The sequence below is a fragment of the Ursus maritimus genome, unplaced genomic scaffold (genome assembly GCF_017311325.1).
Source record: "Ursus maritimus isolate PB19 unplaced genomic scaffold, ASM1731132v1 scaffold_7, whole genome shotgun sequence".
Taxonomy (NCBI): Eukaryota; Metazoa; Chordata; class Mammalia; order Carnivora; family Ursidae; genus Ursus; species Ursus maritimus.
In genome coordinates, this window is record NW_024426885.1 from 16880234 (window position 1) to 16897784 (window position 17551).

General features: G+C 46.7%; 1 long non-coding RNA gene across 1 annotated transcript in view; it reads right to left on the bottom strand.

Annotated features, from left to right (window-relative positions):
• LOC121101191 overlaps positions 1-17258 on the bottom strand; it is a 29316-nt gene extending 12058 nt beyond the window's left edge. The window contains exons 1-2 of the long non-coding RNA XR_005833116.1: positions 17111-17258; positions 15981-16145 (exon numbers count right to left, since the gene is read on the bottom strand). This is a non-coding gene — a long non-coding RNA (uncharacterized LOC121101191). The remainder of the gene's footprint in view (positions 1-15980; positions 16146-17110) is intronic.
• Positions 17259-17551: the final 293 nt, after the last annotated feature.

The following is a 17551-nucleotide window of genomic DNA, read 5'->3' on the forward strand; positions in this document are numbered from 1 at the left end:
TGTTGGCCATCAGTGGTAGGAATTCTCCAAAGTGTCCTCAAGGACAGGCCCAGGGCCAAATGGGGGACCCATTTCTGCTTGCTGTCCTTGGCTCAAGGACATCTTCTTTGAGTTGGTAGGGTGTCCTCACCTATGGCCCAAGGGGGCTGTAGTACCAGTCCATGTGACCCCTCAGTAACTCTCGTGTCATGAAAACATTGGCAGAAAGGGGGAAGGACACAGGACTGCAGAGAGCAGAGCCCTCCAGACCCAAACTGGGGCACAAGCCCACAGAAGATGGCCAATAAGCTTTTTATCTCCTGGAGAATTCCAGAAGCCTCTCCCTCTTGTCTTTTCCTGGATGATGCGATCGACTTAAACAAAAGAAATAAATGGGCTCTGCTGGTGCCTATTGGTGTAGGGTTTCTCTGCCTCCCTCAGAGGACTTGCCAGGAATCAGATCAGCCATGAAAAGATGCACTGGTTGTCTGTTCTACAAAAAGTTAGATGATAAGATAAAAGGACAGCTCTCATTCCTTCTATTCTTATTACTGATCAAGTACTGGACTAAACCTTTATATACATCATTTCATTTGATTACCACCATAGCTTTGTGAACTAGGTACTCTATTAGCTCCATTTTATGGATGAGGGAACCAAGGTTCAGAGAGGTTAAGTGCCTTGTCCAAGGTCACACAGCTAGGAAGTGCTGGAGCTGAGGTTCAAATCCAAGTCTGTTTGACCTTTGGGACCAAGTGACTTTATTACGCATTAGGAAATGGAGTTTCCTAATAAAGGAATCGTCCCTCTGACCTCTCTTCTGACTGCTTGGGTATTTCAGTTAAATATACACTTTCTTTCTTAGCAGTAGGGACATTAGGGGTCCTGTGCATGAGACTTACTGTTCCCTATTACCAAAAAACATTTTTTTCCCCTACTCATTTTAGGTGATATTGTGAAAAGGACACTTGACCCAGATATGCAGTATCTTTTGGAATAACCGGATTGCAGCGAATGCCTTTTAATTAAGCCATGACCTTCACCCAGTTCATCTTTTTCCTGGATGCACGCTCTCTTTTCCTACCCAAACTGCTTTGAGTAAAAGAGAGGCTGGCTCTGTAAAGCATTAACCTTTTCCTCTCTTCTCTCTAATATCTGCAGCTCTAGTTCTGGTTCCAATCTCCCATTTCCAGCTGCCCACAGGAAATTGCCACTGGATGTCTCAAAGGCACCTCCAGTGCCTGAAACAAAGCACATCCTCTCCTCTGAGCCCCAGCCCCCTTTCCTTCTGGAGGTGTCATTATTCTCCCAGCCTGCAGAGCTCAAGGCCAGGAAAGCAGTTTTGATGGCACCACTTCCTTCATTCCTGATGTGCTTGGAGTCACCAAGCCCACCAGAGCTTCCTTCCCAGCATCCCTGGCCTTTATCTCTCTCCACACCTTGTCCTGAGTTCCAACCCTCTGCAATCCTTCTCAGGGCTCAGGCCCCTCTCCTGGCACTAGCTGCCGGTGAGATCTTGCCTCAAAACAACTGCTATCCCTTATTCATCTGCCTAACAACCTTCCCTTTGTCCACTTTATGGGCCAAGGGGCTCCACAAAGCAGCTCCTTTCTAACTAACTTCCTTTTCCTGGCACATCTGCCTTCTCACTCATATTTCAGCTTACTTTACTCCCTCTGGATGCCCTGAACTCCAACCTATGAATCAGAATCTTCCAGAACCTTCTAGAACCTTCCAGAGTTTTAGTCTGCTGTTGGCCATCAGTGGTAGGAATTCTCCAAAGTGTCTTCAAGAACAGGCCCAGGGCCAAATATGGGACCCATTTCTGCTTACTGTCCTTGGCTCAAGGACATCTTCTTTGAGTTGGTAGGGTGCCCTCACCTATGGGCCAAGAGGGCTGTAGTACCAGTCCATGTGATGCCTCAGTAACTCTTGTGTCATGAAAAATTGGCAGAAAGGGGGAAGATGTCCATCCCCTTCCTCTATACATCTTTAACCACCCATGTGTCAAGACCTGAAAAGGTAAATTAGATTGTATGCCATTTCCCCACTCTGCTTAATTGTTGTAACTCCCTGGAGCTCTATACTGAGAAATCCAAGATTATATGCTTGCTGTATGTGAAAGAGGGCTATGACCGATTAGTGATGTCTGGCATGTCATAGGAATGATGTCTGGCATGTCATAGGAATGATGTCTGCCATGGGTTTAGGAGGGAGAAGTGATTAATTAGTGATGTATGCCATGGGTGTGGGAGGAAGAAGTGATTGATTAGTGGTGTCTGCCATGGGTGTGGGAGGGAGAAGTGATTGATTAGTGATGTCTGCCAGGGGTGAAGGAAGAAGAAATTGAAACAAGTTGACTCTGGCTAGAGCCAGCTGGTAGCCTGCCTCTTCCATGCAGCCTTAAAACAAGGCAGCCCTGTGGGTCATCTTGCTCGTGATACACTATCATACTAATAAATACCATATTGAGATGAGCTCTAAGAATAAAAACCCCTGAAATCTGCCTTTAGGAAGACCGTGATTAGGGATGTATTTATCCTGGTTTTTTTTTTTTATTACATCCCATCCTGTTCTCTATTTGCACTAGAAAATTAAAAATCTTACTTATAACAATAATTTCTAACATTTACGGGAATCACTCTGGGCTGGACACCATGCTGAGGTTTGGACACACATCATCTCACTAAATCATCATGACTCTGTGAAGGAGGAACTCTCTTAGCAGGTCCATTTTGCAGATGAAGAAAGGTTCAGCGTGACGCAGTAGCTTGTTCAAGGTCACCTAGGTAGTAAGTGGTGGGATCAGGATGGACTTCCAACTCTGCCTGATTCCAAAGCTAGGCTTTTGGGTTGACAGGCATTTTTATGATTCTTTATTAATATACAGTGTCATATGGTTCATCCTGAACTTCCAGCAAAGGTGTTACAAGTAGACTGTTAGGTGTTTAAGGGCAGAAACCTACCACATGCTTTGTCATATCCTTCTTTTCCACACCCAAGCACCCAACACACTTTCTTTTTTTTTTTTTTTTTTGAAGATTTTATTTACTTATTCGACAGAGATAGAGACAGCCAGCGAGAGAGGGAACACAAGCAGGGGGAGTGGGAGAGGAAGAAGCAGGCTCATAGTGGAGGAGCCTGATGTGGGGCTCGATCCCATAACACCGGGATCACGCCCTGAGCCGAAGGCAGACGCTTAACCGCTGTGCCACCCAGGCGCCCCCCAACACACTTTCAAGCCAGAGCTGACAGATACGTGGAGTCTCTTAGATGCTCATTTTGAGGCCAGTCAGACCCTGCTGGTTATCTATCTACCATCGTTTTAACATATTTTCAAGGCACTGGAGGGAGGGTCACAGATACATCTAGGAAATGTGAGACTGGATCAGAATAATTCAGGGGACCCTAAGAAAACTGCTCCAGGAGGCAAAAATCCCTCCCTCTCCCTGGCTTCAGGGAAATCTCTGGCTTTTTCAGATGCAGCAGTAATTTTTGGCCACAAGAGGGAAGTAAAGACAAGGCTACCAGGACCAAATCTCCCAGCCTCCGTCTGGGCCTCGGCAGCGGCTGTTTCTTGTTTTAAGGCCACTATCATGAATCTGCAGATGAGATGAGCCCCAACAGTTGGTGCGAAGACCTAACTTATGACTTCTCTGCGACTTCCAGCATAAACTAAGCTAAATGGGCTTTTATTCATGAATGTGCTTGTCTCGCCTGCATTTATTGAGCACCTACTGTATTCCAAGAACTCTGCTGCTACTGAGGATGATGGATAAGTAAACTGACAACCCAGTACAAGTTTCTAAAATGTATCTGCATTCTCAAAGGATGTCCTCACCGTGTTCCTGGAAGGGTCCAGGAAGGCATCTCAGAGGAGGCGACATTTGAGCTGGCTCCTGGAGAAGGTCTATGAGTTCACCAGATAGAGAAGGCTGGGAAAAGGCCACCCAGACAAAGGGAACAGGAAAATGGCAGCTGCAGAAGTAACTGGAGTGGCAGTGTATTTTTTTGCTACTTGCCAGGGGCTGGAATTTGATGGCTACCTTCAGATAAAGATTCCTGAAATTCTCCTGTCTTTTTGGTCAGGTTTATAACCATCCACAGAAGTGGAGCTATAGGCTCTGGTTAAAGGGTAACAGTGGGAACCCATTTCTCTAGAAAGTTCTTGTGATTATATTCTTCCTGAGCACATTCATGGGAGTTCCCAGCATGGGAAGCAAGATCTTCCTCTGGAACAAGCCCAAAGGGACGTGGCTGGGTGGGAACCCCTGGGGTACTCCTACCTCACCCCTCCCGCACTGGGCCAGGGGTAGGCTGAGGGTCCAGCCCTCAACTCTGGAAAACAGGCTGCCTAGCAGGTGGATTTCCAGCTCTTTTTCCCTGGGCTCTTTTTCCAAAATGATCCTTATCCCTTTGCTCCCATTTTAGGCCTTGTCCTGAGTCTGTGGCAAACAACAGCCCCCCTGGTACTTGATCTGAGCCTCTGGGTATGAGACAGGGCCAGGAGATCACAAGGTCATTGAGGTCAGCCCTGAGCTTGAATCTAGGCCCTGCCCCTATCTTGGCTGTGTGAGCTTGGACTTGATATTTAACCTCTCTGGGCCTCTATTTCTTCATCTGTGGAATGAGCATCATAGTTCCTTCCTCCCAGACTTGTAGTGAGAGGTATCAGAGGTAACCATGAACTGGGGTCCAAGTGAGGACCTGGGCTGTGGACCCCAGCATGCCTGAGTATCGGGGGGGGGGGAGGTTGTGACTGGGCATGTCAGGGTGTCAGGAGCACCTGGGCAAGGGCCATAGCCTAACCTGCCCAGGGAGGCCACTGGGGTAGTTGGTTGACCTCCCTACCCCAGCATGGGGAACCTCAGTGAGGACAGGACACCCAGAAACTGTTGGGGAAGATTGCGACTGTTGTCTCCTCTGGCACTATTCCTTAGCCAAGGAAGCTGGGAGCCCAGAGGGTCTGAAGTGGACGAAGGAGGAGCCAACCCCAGGGAGTGCTGGGGGGACATTATTGCCCCTTTCAACCAGCCCACTCTGTTCATTATCAAGGGGGAGCCCCAGAATGGGCAGGGCTGGGAGAGAGGAGGGGTCATGTCACTTGCAGTGTTGGGACTACACCCATGAACAGGAAAGAGGACATCAACCCACATCCCCATCAGCTTCGCCATCCCCATCCCCATCACCACCATCCCCACATCATCATCATCATCACCACCATCGCCATCCCCATCATCACCTTCCCCATTATCACCATCACCATCACCACCATCACCATCACCACCATCACCATCCCCATCATCACCATCACCATCCCCATCATCACCATCACCACCATCATCATCCCCATCATCACCATCACCATCCCCATCATCACCATCACCATCATCACCATACCCACCACCACCATCCCCATCATCACCATTATCATCACCATCATCACCATTCCCATAGCAAAACTACTGCTAATAAAATAGTAACTAATTTTCTGAGCACCTGCATATTTCAGACGTTTTCCCTACACGAACTCTTCCCAGTAGTATTTCTGGTAGGTGCCTTCATAGATGCAGACACTGAGGCTCGGGGTCTAAGGAGACCTTTTCTCTCCCACTCCTTCAGCTCTCAGGAGCCATTTCTCCCCGGGGCAAGAACGTGGACCAAGTCCTTTCAGAAATGGAGAAAAGAAAAGTGACTTTTAAAGTTCTTGGGGAGGATTTCTTTCTGTCTCTCTTTTTCAGGAGCATGTCAGACTCCCACCTGTTCTTTGAAAGTGAGAAGGAACGCTGTGTTAGCAGGGGGACCAAGCACTCTGCGGAACGGCATTGGGGCAACACTTTTCTTTCTGCCGCAGTGGGACCGAGTCTTCTGTTCCATCCCTAGCTCTTGCTAGCTGGCTCTCTGAAATGCGAGGCCCTCTCACCTTCTAGAAAGACATTCACTATCTGCCTGGAGCAGCAGAAGTCGGTTTGGTGGCTCTGAACCCCTGTACTTGTGATTTAGATGGGAGCCGCTGGTCGTCCATCAGCCGGTGGGATGGTGTCACCAGCAGGGACAAAGAAGTCCACTATCCCCAGCCCATTGCACACACACTTCCTGTGGCTTTGGCCTCTCTGGCTCTGGACCCCTTGCTTTCCCTTGGCCAGAAGTAGGGAGGAAGGAGAGGTCAGAAACCATCGAGGATGCTTCTGCCTTCGAGAAGGGACTGGCTTGGACCCTGCTCAGAGCGACACCCACCCTCACTCACACAGTGGGAGGACCCAGCTCACGGTCTCACCACTGGCTCTTTGCTGGTCAAGGCAGCCTGGGCCTCACTGGCAAACACTTCATTGCTGTGTGTACCCATGTGCACCCACCTTGCCACACTCTGGGAGTGTGGTTATTACATATCGAGCTAGGTCCCTGTGTGTGAATGGACAGAGGCCCTTCCCGGCTGCCCTAGAAATATTTACAGTTCAAGAGACATGGAATGTTCTAGAGCCACAAATAACAGCTCTCAAGCCATGTTAGGGGAGTCCACGGATATCTCATTTTTATAGAAAGGAGCCACATTTTTGCTTCTTGTTTGCCCAAATCTTCCTCCTTGAGGAGACAAGGAAAGAGAGCTACGTTTAGATAAAGAGGGGGTGGGTGTCAAGTCCCACATGCAGCTGAGGAATCTAGCCAGACACTCGAGACTCAGCCACAGCAGCCAGCCACGGGCCCAGTACGGAGGTCCCCCCGGGGGTGGGGGTGGGGGGCAACGCCAGCACCAATGGAACTCAAATTCTAAAAAGACTGAGCCCTGACCCAAAAGACATGGAGTTAATTCAGAAATGAGTTTGAAATTGGAAGAGAATGAGGTACAGAGAACAAACGTGTTTGACCTCAGCCTCCTTCTCCGTTACATGGGCATTATAGGAGAGTCCAAATTTCCTTCCTGTCATTCTGAAATCCAAAAAGCGCAGGAAACACAAAGCCTCTCCTTTTTGTCCCAAATGTTTGGCACTAAAACCCATTTAGTGGTGAGGTCTGACCAGAATTCATGTGAAACAATTTATAACTTTTATTTGTCCCACCAAATGGGAAAGTACAAGTGTGTTGGATCAAGGGGTGCGACCGCAGACCCACAGGGGGGTGTGATGGGCTGCATGGTCTCCACCCCCATTTTTTCTTGACTTAAATCTGGGTGGAAAGGCTTCATTTTGAGACACATTTTTGAGGCCCCAAGCATTTTGGGATAAGGGCCTTGACGACTTGCATCCAAAAGGTTATTTTGAAAAACAAATGAGAGAACACGTGTAAAGCACTTAGCGCGGGGTTTGGCACCTAGCGAGTAAACCTCTCCCCAGCCCCTGCTTCCTGAAGGGCACTGCTCCAGGTGGGGCCTCAGACAGAAAAGACAGCTGGACATCCTTTCGAAGAGGGAGCCATAGGGACTGCCCATAACACCAGAAGAAGCCCCAGGATCTGCCCCGTGCACTCCCATTATATTTCTCCCAGTGAATCAAAGTATCCACCCCCAATGCCTCCCAGTTTTTCCATTAAAATATAAGTCGGTTTCCAGAAAGAACGTTGTAGTATACAGAGCTTTCTCCCCCAGCTGCTTTAAGTTGCAATACTCCCTGTTGGTTATGAAGCCGAAAAATACATTCACATCTGTCCTTGATCTGGTAAGTCAAGAACATAAAAACCCAGCTACACAAAGGCATTCTTCCACACCCCTTCCAGAGGGGCCATTTCCATCCACTGCGCAGGAGAGTAAGAGCTGCTTTACATATGTTTTTGATGCTGAAACTATAACATTTGACTTTTTTTTCCTGCTCCAAAGTGTTAACCAAATAAATAAGAATTAGATGATGTTTGTGTAAACTTAGATACATGACCTAAGATTCTTGTTTCCCTTCTGACTTCAGCATAAAACTTAGCTACTTAATCCTTACAGTTTAAAGCATGTGTTCTCTTTATGTGTTTTATCAAATCCGTTTCTGCAGTGAATAACTTCTTTCTTGGCAAATATAGAAGCCAGGAGGTTGTTTTGTATTTCCACCGAGGTGGAATGAACCCCATGTGAAAGCCGGTGGCAACCTAGGGGCTGGGCCACTGTGCTTCCTTATCTTGTCAAAGTGGTTCTTCTCTGTTCTCTTTAACTTGATTGCCCGACTTCCGGCCACTGGCCATGGGGAGGAATGGGTGGAAAGTGACCAGTTGACTCCACTTGCCTGAGACTGAAGGGCACAGCACTTTCAGCTTGAAAACTGGGAAAATCCGGGACAAAGGAGGACCAAGTGGTGAGCCCGCATGGGTGAGAGAATGGAGGGTCTCAAAGTAACCTATCCCAGCTGCTGGGTGAGAATGCACAGACAATTGTCTGAGGGTCGCCACTAATTCTGATGAGGTGCACTTACCCCATGGTTACACAACCAAGGGGAGGGAGGAGAAGGAAGCTACTGAGTTCGAGCACGTTGGTGGGGAGCAATTGTGGTTTGTAGAGGAATGGGAAGCCCAGCCTCCCCTGACAGGTACCAGCCACCAAGGACCATGGCATGGGACATGCCTCTGGAGAGCTTGGTGAGGACCCAGGGCTGGCCCAAGGAGGAGATGCCCACAGACATGCCTCTTCCACGAGGACAGAATGGAACACAAGCCTCCTACCACAAACAAACGACTACAACAGGAAACTGGTAGGCTGTCCCAGGGAAGAGGGCTGAAGAAGGAGGTGAAGAAAATCCAGAATGAATTGAGATCACATTCTGAAAAGACCAAATATTTATCCCAAAGATTTCATCTTAGATTGTTTTAAATGGGAAGCAACTGAGACATGAACAACGTCAAGAAAGAGTTTTTTGTTTCTCTGTGGTGAGGGTATAAGATTAGACTGACATTAGATACAGGGGAAAAGTAACATTCTGAGGATACATTTGAGCCTCAGAGTATAAGTGTGGACACTCATCCCCTCAGTGGCTTTATGATTATGACAGCTTCCATTGTTTTTAGGATATGGTCCAATTCAGTCCCACAAGACCCTGGATGACACAGCCCCTGTGCTGCTCCTTCTGCAGTCTCATCTGGTACCATTGCCCCTCCTCCCTCTTCATGCCCCACACACTGGCCTACTTTCCATTCTCCATTCTCAGATTTCCTCCTGCCTCAGGGCCTTTGCACATCTCTTAGTCCTTCCTCCTGAAAAATACCCTTCCTTCTCCTGGATCACTCTTATTTTCCCCTCCTCATCCCCTTAGATATCCTTTCTTTGAGAATGCAGTTCATGACCCCTGAGATTAGGTTATGAGCCTCTGTTGTTACCTGGATTCAATGGTAATTGGTTGTGATTGTCTTTCTACTTTGACTCAACTACCAGACTATAAATTCCATGAAGGCAGAAACCAAGTTTATTTTTATTAGTGTTTTATTCTTAACAAGTAGGCAGTTCTGGGCACATCGTATATTTGTGGAAGGAAGGAAGGGAAGAGATGAAGACAAAGAGTGAAAAAGAAAGCCAAGGAAGGGAAGGATACGTCCAAATAATTGACTAGCATTCTTTTGGTGAATTTTTTGTTGTGCAGACCCAGATTATTTTGCCAAGAGTTTCTGTTCATCTTAAGGATTATGATCTCCTTAGGACCAAGGACCTTGACTTATTCTGTATTTTTTCTCTACCAACTCTCTAGTACATAAAATGTATAAAATGTTTACTTATTTTTTAAAATACTGTATTTATTTATTTATTTATTTACTTACTTACTTACTTATTTACTTACTTACTTATTTAGAGAGTGGGAGGCAGGGCAGAGGGGAAGGGAGAAAGAATCTGGAGGAAACCCCACACTGAACGCAGAGCCTGATGTGGGGCTCGATCCCATGACAGCAAGATCTTGACGTGAGCCAAAATCAAGACGTGGACACTTAACTGATTGAACCACCCAGGTGCCCCCTAAAATTTAGTTTTTTAATGAAATGGCTGTGTTTGGGGCTGACAACATGTTGCCTGGCAGACAGCAGAGCTCAACTGAATAAGAGATTGCTCTTTGGCTGCGGTCATGGCTACAGCCGTTCCAAATTAACTAGAGCCTCTAACAACATGTTTACCTTATCAGTCTGATGGCCATCTATTTCCAAACGAGGTCAATTAAGTCTAGACCTAATCAGTGCTCTCCAAGTCCCAGATGCTCATATCTAATTTAAAGAGAGAAACTTCAAAGAAGGTCAGTTCTGTGCTGCCTAGGAGAGGATTGCTCTTGTCTACTAGGGAGTTAGAAACAAATACCAAAAATGACAGAGCAGTGGCTACCACTCTGAGTGTAGCCCCGAGAAGCTTAAGGGAAGGGACAAGGAGATGCCTAGGAAACTACCTGTAAAAAGGACCTGGCCCAATCACCCTTGGCTTTTTAAAGAATTCAGTCCTCCATAACTTCCCTTGGGAGCAGGAATCTTGCCCTTGAGCAGTTGTCATTTTGTACCATTACTTCGTGTACCAGAATCTTGCTCCCCTACCAGACTGTAAACTCCCTGAGGTCAGAAGCCATCTTGTAAGCCTTTCTGCATCCCCATTACCTAGCCCAATGTCGGTACTTACAAGATACTTACAAGACTAACATCAGTGAAAATGGCAGAGTAGGGAACTTGAATAGCTCATTCCTCCACAAAAGCAATAAGTACTTGGCAAAAAACTCAGAATCAACCCTTTTGGAATTCTGGAAACTAACCAAAAGCATACAGCAGAAAGGGAGACACTTAGTAAAAAATATTGAAGAAAACCCCAACCCCCAAAAGACAAAGACAAAAACAAACAAACCTAACAACCGAATCTTAGTAAGAGAGCTTTGCGGCACATTTAACTTATCCTGGTCCCAGTCCCTATTCCCTAGCTCAGCAGTGGTTTTGAAGACAACGATCCGTAATCCCAGTATAGGCACCTGTACCTTGAGGGAGAGAAATAGATCTTTTTCTTGAAGAATTGTGGCTGGTTGTTTTGACCTGTCTGGTAGCTCCCTGGAGCAGTTCAAAGGGCTCACCTTAACCTTGCCTGACTCAGAACTCACCCAGTGCATGGATGGCTATCCACGGGGCACTTGTCAAAAACACTTAAAGGCCAAGGTACTAATCCCTGCTGCCTGGGCAGTGGGTAACAGTTGGTGCAAACAATAGACTAACCACAAAATTTGGAAGGAAAGCTTGGGGAATGAGACGCTTTGGAAAATAAGGGCTCGGAAATGCTCTGACATTTTCTTGGGAATTGTGAAGGCCACATGCATGCCCACGGCTATTTGCATGCTCAGGGAAGAACTGAGGAGACCCCAAACTTTCCCTTCTGGCTGACATTCAGGTGCTGCACAAGAATAAAGGAAAGGCTCAAGCAGATTTGCTAAGTGCTTGGCCGAGTATTGAACACATGTCCTGGTACGCATGCAAAGCGCATCTGCAAAGATTGGGAGTTTTTGTGATTGTCCTTGTTCCAGACATTTAAAGAAACTTCTGTCCAATCTCTGCCCCATAACCAGACAAATGGAAGAGAGTCTTAAGTGGTCACAAATGACAAGGAATCCAGGCTTTATGAAGTTAGTTTAGAAGAATCATTCAACAAGACAACAGCTAGAATGTCCTGCCTCGAAACACCCCAGAAAGGATGATAATCTAATTTCCAGAGTTGCTACATTATAATATTCAGTGTCCAGTATTCAACAACAACAACAACAATAACAAAACTGAAGTATGCAGAGACAAGAGTATGGCCCATACATGGCAAGAAAAGTAATCAATAGAAACTCTTTCTTAGAGTACTTAGATGTTGGATGTACTAGACCAAGACTTTCTATCAACAGTTTTAAATATGCTCCAAGAGATAAAGGAAACCATGGACAAAAAGCTAAAGGAAACCATGAAAATGATATATACAACAGCTATAAACATATATACACACAACAGCAGATCCCCCAAAATGTATGAAGCAAAAAGTGGCACAATAGAAGGAGAAAATAGTTCAACAATAATAGCTGGACACTTCAGTAGCTTGCTTTAAATAATAGAGAAATTAGACAGAAGAACAGCAAGGAAATAGAATGCAAACACCACCATAAACCAACTAGACTAAACAGGCATCTGTAGACTATGTCACTCAACAAGAGCAGAATTCTCATGCTTCTCAAGTGCACAGGGAATATTCTCCAGGATAGACTCTATGGTAAAGCACAGAACAAGTGTCACTAAGTTTAAAAAGTTTGAAGTCATACATTCCTCAGCCATGATGAATAAAATTGGAAATCAATACCAGAGGGAAATCTGAAAAATCCACAAATATGTGGAAATTAAACAATACACTCTTAAATAACCAATGGGTCAAAAAAGAAATAACAACTTCTGGGAACTGGGAAATAGAAAATACATTGAGATGAATGAAAATAAAAGTACGACATACTGAAATTCATGAAAGTCAGCAAAAGCAGTACTCCGAGAGAAATTTGCAGTTGTAAATACCTGTGTTTAAAAAGAAGAAAGATTTCAAATCAATGATATCACCTTTCACCTTAAGAAACTAGGAAAAGGGAAAACTAAATCCAAAGCAAGCAGAAGAGAGGAAATAATAAAGCTTAGAGCAGAGCAGAGCTAAACAAAACAGAGAGTAGGTGAGCTGGACAATGACCTTGGAGAGTCCCACTGGTCCTAGGTGGGACGCACAGCTCTGGAGAAGGTGTGGACTCCTTTGCATTAAAATCTCAGAACCTACAGGGAGGGATGGAATTAGAACCCTAAACACTGCTTTCTGAGATTAAAAGTTCTAAAAATCTGATAGGATGGCTCTGGCTAAAGTTCTCTAGCAAGAAAGAAGACAAGGGGCTCCCTAGAAGTACCATGGAGAGCAGAAGAGGGACAGTTAGCCTGGACTGACGGCCAGAAATACATCCCAAGAGTCCCGGAGTTTTGTTGGGGGGTAGGTAGGTGGCCCAGCATGGTGCGTTCCTGACACCCTGGCTTATGTCATGTTTTGAGGATAAATGGTTTATATGATAGTGAATTGAAAGAGTGAATGTGAGGTCCATGGTGGCGTGCCCAAGACCATGGCAGGCATCTCGAACACAGGATTGGACTGCAAAGGACCAGCAGGGATACCACGTGACCATGGCTGCGTCAACATCCCAGCACACTACTTAGCTATCTGATTTCTCTCCGTTAATTCAGAAATTGGAGGAAGGACTGAAAGTTTCACTTCTCATTTAAAGACTCAGGGGTTCGAGGGGCTCCTGGGTGGCTCAGTCAGTTAAGCATCCAACTCCTGGTTTCTGCTCAGGTCATAATCTCATGGTTGTGGGATAGAGCCCCACGTCAGTCTCCTTGCTCAGCAGGGAGTTTACATGAAAAATTCTCTCCCTCTGCCCCTTCCCCCCTCTCTAAAAATAGATAAAAAAAAAAAAAGACTCGGGTTCAGAAGTGGGTGGGAAGCTGGGGAGAGACTTCATGAGGGACATTCTGCTAACAGAGGGCAGGTGGTCCTCAGGCAGTGAACAGGAAAACGAAAAGAGCTGTGACCATATTTGAGTCCTACGCTAAAAAAACATACAAGCTACACAAATGTGTATACACACATGTACACACCCCCCTACACTCACTGACATATAATTTGGCAAGAACAGTTAAAAACAGAGAAGAAAAGGAAAAGGAAACCAAGACTAGAAGAGTTACCTTGTGCCCAGAGCGGGAGGCTCACTCACCAGTTTGGGGCTGGGAAGCTTTCTGCATATGCTAGAGGCGGGGCCAGACATGTGTCTCTAAGTTCCCAGGAGTTGACGCGCAGTAGGAAAGACTACAAGTTACTCGATTCACGGTCCCCATAGTGTGTGTGTATATTTGTTATTAGACATGAGAATCTTCTTCCATGAATCCCCATGGGGTGGTCGCTGGTCACTTAGATCAAGGGCAATGCCCCTCATTTTTACTGAAACAAGTGACAGAGCAATACAGTAGTCCCCCATTACCTGCGGGAGATACCTCCCAAGACCCTCGGTGGGGTCTGAAACCCGAAATCACAGATAGTAGTGAACCCGATATGGACAACGTTCTTTCCTATATGTGCATGTCTGTGATAAAGTTTGATTTGTAAAATAGGTACAGTAAGCAAGTTACAACCATAACTAATAATAAAATAGAACAATTACAAGGTACTGTAATAAAAGTTATGTGAATATGATATGTCTCTTTCTTTCAAAGTACCCTATTGTAGTGTAGTCACCTTTCCTCCTGCGATGATGGGAGGAGATAAAATGCCTACGTGATGACATGAAGTGGGGTGAATGACAGAGGCACTGGGATGTGGCGTTAAGTTACTACTGACCTTCTGACCAGGTGTCGGAAGGCGATCACCTGCTTCCACCTCCCACCCGTTGATCGTGGGTAACTAAAACCATGGAAAGTAAAACTGCAGATTAGGGACGATGTACAGCCCTCTTGTGTCACGCCCTCTGTGTCCATTGATGGCCCACCTACTCCCAAGTGCAACTCAGTAACATAATCAGGAAGGGTCAAAGCCCACATTTCTCTGATGATCGAGATGGGTCTTTATCTGGGCACAGACCACGGGAATGTGAAAGAAGAAAGGGACCATGCATCCTTCATGTGCTCAGCTGGGCTTTGGTAGCTGGTGAGGAGCTGGAAGCTGGAAATCATACTTTCGATCAAGAACTGAGAGAAGCTTCTGGAGCCTAGGGGTTCAGAGTGCCAACTCAGGAGCAAACCACCTGGGTCTGAGTCTAGCTCCCTACCCACCATCTGTGTGATCTTGGATAGTTTAACATCACAGCATCTGCGCTCTCGTGAGTAAAACAAGGCTTAAATGGGGTTGCACATGCGACACTCTCATTGCACCAGTCAGAGCTCTCTAGAGCAACAGAATAGGATAGGTATCTTGTAGATGAGGAGCTTTATGGTAGGAATTGACTCATGTGGTTATGGAAACCAAGAAGCCCCACAGACTGCTGTCTGCAGGCTGGAAAACCAAAAACCTAGCGGTGTAATTCAGCGCCAGTGTGAAGGCCCGACAATCAGGGCTCACGGTGTGAATATTGTCTGAGTCCAGAAGCCTGAGAACCGAGAGCGCCCCTGCGGGAGGGCCGGCAGAGATGGATGCTTCAATGCAAGCAGAAACAGCAAATCTATACTCCCTCCACCTTTTTGTTCTATCCAGGCCCTCGCTGGATTGGGTGGTACCCACTCCCACTGGGGAGAGCCGTCCTCTTTACTCACTCTACCAATCCAAACACCAATCTTGTCCAGAGACGCCCTCACAGACACACGTAGGCATGGTTTACCAGCTATCCCATCGCCCGATCAGGTGTGCTGAGCTCTGCGGTTGCCGCATGAACGAAGCCAAGTCCCCTCACGCATAAAACTTCATTTCGTGGGGGAAGACAGGCAAATAAACAAACAGGTGAAGAGGATGTGTCACAGGGCAGTAAATACTTCATAGAAAAGTTCTCTGAGGGGAACGGAGAGAAGGCTGGGGAGGGAAGGGGGTTGGTAATTTATGCAGAGGGTTCGGGAATGGCTTGACCAAGAACGTGTCTTGAGAGATACATGACAGAAGCAAGTGGGAGCCATGCAGGTATGCGGGGGGGAGAGTGTTGCAGCACAGGCAAGGGCAGGAAGTACGTGAAAAGTTGAGCCCTGCTCCTCGGGCACCAGAGTCAGCCTCCTCAGGAAATAAGAGATTCTCTTTCCCTGGGCCTCTCCTTCCCGCTCCCCACCAGCCTCTTTCCGGGAAGCACCTCCTGGGGTTTGCGTGGCCTTCCTTGCATCTGTGTGTGTACAAGTTGCATCTCACGCCCCTGATTATACAGCCATCCTGACTCTGTTGAACGAACACTGGGGTGACCAATCTCGGGGGCAAGAGCCACAGGCTAGTCTGGGCACAGCTGCTGCTGAGTCATTTGGGGGAAAAAAAAAGAGGGAGCCATTTAAAGAGCATTTGTATTGCGGTGTAGGCTGGGGCTGTTTCTTGGCTGAAACATCTATCTTTGGGGTCTTAAACGTACAGATTTGGCTTCCACACTTGTAAATCCTCTTCCTGGAGGTGGCACGGTGAGATCCGAGCGTTCCCAGCATCCGTGCAGGACAAGTCAAGGACTGTGCTCTACTGACGCTACCGTGGTCCACACAGGGTTAACCCAAATTTGCCGGTGTTCTCCTAAAAACAAAAGCTGAAAGCATTTCTGTTTTATTTCTGTTCTCTGTTTAACTGTTTTTCCTACGCCATCCATTTTTTTTTCCAAGAAGTAATGCCTTTGTCCTTTTGGAAGGATGAAGTCGTTTTTTATCTCATTGTGTTTACTTGGACCCTTATCACCAAGGGCTTTGTAAGTTACGCCTGCTATTCCTTCGCTTCTGGGTATAATTAGTGCCCATTGTAATCACACAACTGACCAATCGCGGGAGGCCCCCAGGGGGACCAGGGCTGGGAGACGGGCTATTCATAAATTCGTCCTTAATATAGTCTTATCTTGCCAGGGAAAAAAGCCATCTGTCTGGCACGCGGCAACCCAACGCCATGCAGGTACTCCAGCCCTCCTTGAGGTGACAGCTCTCCCCAAGGTGTGCAGCACACGGGCTTCAAAAGGGAAAAAGCCACATGGAGGAAATGACTAGAATGTTTATGGCCCTTGTCAAGGGGAGTTGCCAGAGTGCCGTAAGGGGACAGACGCACCTTGCCACCCAGAGCACAGAAAAGGATGGGAACGAGAGAAGGAACGGGCTCTCTCTCTCCCGCTAGAGAAAAGCAGCTGGCTTTCCCCCTCCTGAAGATTTTCCTAGCCACTGCTGCAAAACCGCATTGCCAGGAAGTTAATGAGTCCCGCCCTATCCCTTTCTCAGCTCCCCTCCCAAAGAAGTGAAATAGGCTTATTTATATAGGTCAGCATCTGAAGGTAATTAAAAGCATAATCTTGAATTTGCAGCCTGCTCGCTCCTCTGCCATAAATGCCCCCCACCAGGTGATGCTACTCTTCCCCATCTCTGCTGAACCTTACGCTGCTTCTTTCCCTCTTCCCACTTAGGTAATGCAGTCAGATCTTCATAGCCATCAGTCCCAGCTGAGTGGATAGAAAAGGAATCAATATTCCCATTTTACAGATGAGAAAACTGAGATGCATGGGATTCTGTGACTCACCGAAGTTTAGCAAGGCCAAGACTAAACCGCCGGGTTTCCTCATTTTCCCGGTGAAAGGTCAGTTTTCCTGTACCACGAAGATGAGAAGGTAGGGTTTGTTCTGCTGCATTGATTTCTTTGGTTGGTTCCGTTTCCATGTGTGCTAACTTAAGCTGCAAAACGTTCAAACAATAAAAGGAAGACGCCACTAAGGAGCATTTTGGAACTAGACAATGACTTGCAGCCCACATTGACGGCCCCTTACACCATGGACAAAAACCTGTGTCCCAGACTGGGGCATGTCAGCCAGAAGTGACACACAAAGGGAGTGACCGTCGAAGCTGGAAGGGCTCCCGACTCCCGGGAGGTTGATGCAACTTCTTCCAATGGATACAAAAATGTTTTCCAAATCCTCCTCCTATATCACTTTGTCTACTCATTGTCTGGGCTCAGCATTGTGAA